The sequence below is a fragment of the Hipposideros armiger genome, unplaced genomic scaffold (genome assembly GCF_001890085.2).
Source record: "Hipposideros armiger isolate ML-2016 unplaced genomic scaffold, ASM189008v1 scaffold_440, whole genome shotgun sequence".
Taxonomy (NCBI): domain Eukaryota; kingdom Metazoa; phylum Chordata; class Mammalia; order Chiroptera; family Hipposideridae; genus Hipposideros; species Hipposideros armiger.
In genome coordinates, this window is record NW_017731790.1 from 1,205,173 (window position 1) to 1,207,717 (window position 2,545).

Here is a 2,545-nt window from a genome sequence, read left to right on the forward strand (position 1 = left end):
ACTCCAGGGACTAGGTCATAAAAGGTATTGTGGCTTTCTCCCTGCTCTCTCTGTCTCTCACTTTCACACTGCTCACTCGGGGAGATGTCAGCTGACACATGTCATGAAGACACCCAAACTGCCCTGTGGAGAGAAGCCCATTGTCAATAGCCACGCAAATGATCCATTTGGGAAGTGGGTTGGTTCTCCAGCCTCGTCAAGCCCTCAGGGGACTACAGCCCTGGCTGACACTTGATGGCAGCCTCATGAGAGACTGAGTCAGGACTAACTCCTCTAAGCTGCTCCCCAATTGCTAACCTAGAGAAATTGTGAGACAGTGAATACTTGCTGTTTTTAGCTGCTAAGTTTTGGGGTAATTTGTTATACAGCAATAGGTAATGCAGTGAGCCACTCAGGGAATCAGGGGAAGCATTGTGCATCCTTGTTTCTATTGGCCTGCCCAGCCATCAGATGTGGAGAATTGTTCATGGAGAATGTCAGCATAGCACACGTGCATGCAGAATGAAAGAGAGCAGATTCTCAACAGAGGGACTCAGAACCCACTGTGCTGTATATTCTCTATTTGTCTCTCCAGATTCACTTTCAACCATTTCCACCTTGATCTATGGACTTCCTGGATTGGGCCTGACCTCTGTGGACTGCCTGGATTGGTCTCCCTTGTTCTCTGGTGCCTGTTGGTTTGGCTAGCAGGCACAACCAGCAGGAGAGAAGAAAAAGGGAAGGGAGACAGGCCAGAAATTTATTCCCTTGGTTCCCTCCCTGCGGGTCAGTGGGCCAGCAGTGGCTGTGTCTTTCACTGAAGGCCAGGACTCTCATCAGCAGCCTTCTACAGCCTGACTCAGCTGTGCCCTCTACATGCCTCTTCAGGCCTGGGAATGTTACGGGCTCCCCACTGTTGCTAGCCTTGGGGTGCTTCACCACCTCATCGGGGTTTCCTTAACTCTGGACACACCTCTGAAAATAGTTCTCAGTCACCTCTTTTGAGTATGTCATCTGCTTGTCGTTGGCAGTCTGACTGACAATCCAGCTGGGCTTTCTTTGGTGTTCTTTGGTTGCATGTATAACATTGAATAGAGAGGATTGCTTTCAACTTTAGGGTTGCAAATTAGTATTACAACGACTGCTACCACTTCTACCACTATTATCACTAACTACTACCCCCACCACCATTACTACCACTAGTTGCCACCACTACTTCTACTACCACTACTTCTACTTCTCTTTTTCTTCTTCCACTGTTTCCTCTTTCACCTTCTTTTAACATTAGAAACCTCTTTCTGAGTGAAATTTTATGCTGAACTCCAAAACATAAAACATGTATAAAATCATAAGGAAAGACCTGCTCAGGTTGAGATGGGTGAGGAAGGCAGGCATCCCATTCAGAGGGTCTTAGCTCACTCTTGTCCTCTAAGGGGATCTCTTGAGGCACTTCTGGGTAATCACAGGGCTATGTGGGACGCGGCTGAAAACCAAGGCTTTAGCATGTTCTCATGCCGGGGCGAGAGAACTCGGAATCCCCGGATGTAGTTTGACCACATGGCTCCTCTTGCCTTCGCCCTCTCCTGGTCCCTGCTCTCCGCCACCTGAGAGCTCAAGCTCTGAGCTTCTCTTCCCTAAACACCACTTTTCCACTTGATAGCAGTTGCTGTTATTTATTTGAGCAATTATTATATGCCAGGCATTATGCTAAAATCCAGGGCTAATCCTACAATGTAGGTACTTTTATTTCCATTTTATGGATGAAGGGATAGAGGCTCAGAAAAGTTAACTGACATTCCCAANTCATCCATAATGGGCACTTAGGTTGTTTCCATAACTTGGCTTCTGTAAATAATGTTGCAATATACATGGGAGTGCATATGTATCTTCAAGATTCTGTTTTCATATCCTTTGGGTATATACTCAGAAGTGGAGTTGCCGAAAGACAAATACTTGTATACTATCACATATGTGGAATCTGAAGAAGTCAAACTTGTGAAAACAGAGTAAAATGGTGGTGACCAGGAGCTGGAGGGTGGGGGGAATAAGAGATTTGTTAAGGATACAAACTTGCAACTAATAGAAAAATAAATGTACATTATACTGAATACAGACAACAATATGATATTACAATCATCCAACTTGCTAAGAGACTAGATCTTAATTGTTCCCACCACAAAAAAGGAATCATATTGACACGACATGATAGAGCTGCTATTACTACAATGGCAATCATATTACAATATATAAATGTATCAAATCAACATGTTGTAGCCATAAATTTATACAATGTTATATGTCAAATATATTTCAATAAAAACAAACAAACCCCCAAAGCTATGGGTTCCACTGAGGATTTTAAGTAAGAGCGTGACTTGAAATGTGCCTGCATTTACATATAGAAATAACACTCTGGCAACATTGTGGAAATGGATGGAAGGGGTAGACACTGGGCAGGGAGCAAGGTGAGGCTTCTCCCCGAAGACAGGACTGTGGAAATGGAGGTTGGCTCCTATTGAGAGTGCAGAGTGTGGGAACTGGTGAGGGATAGGGAGAGGCAGAGGGC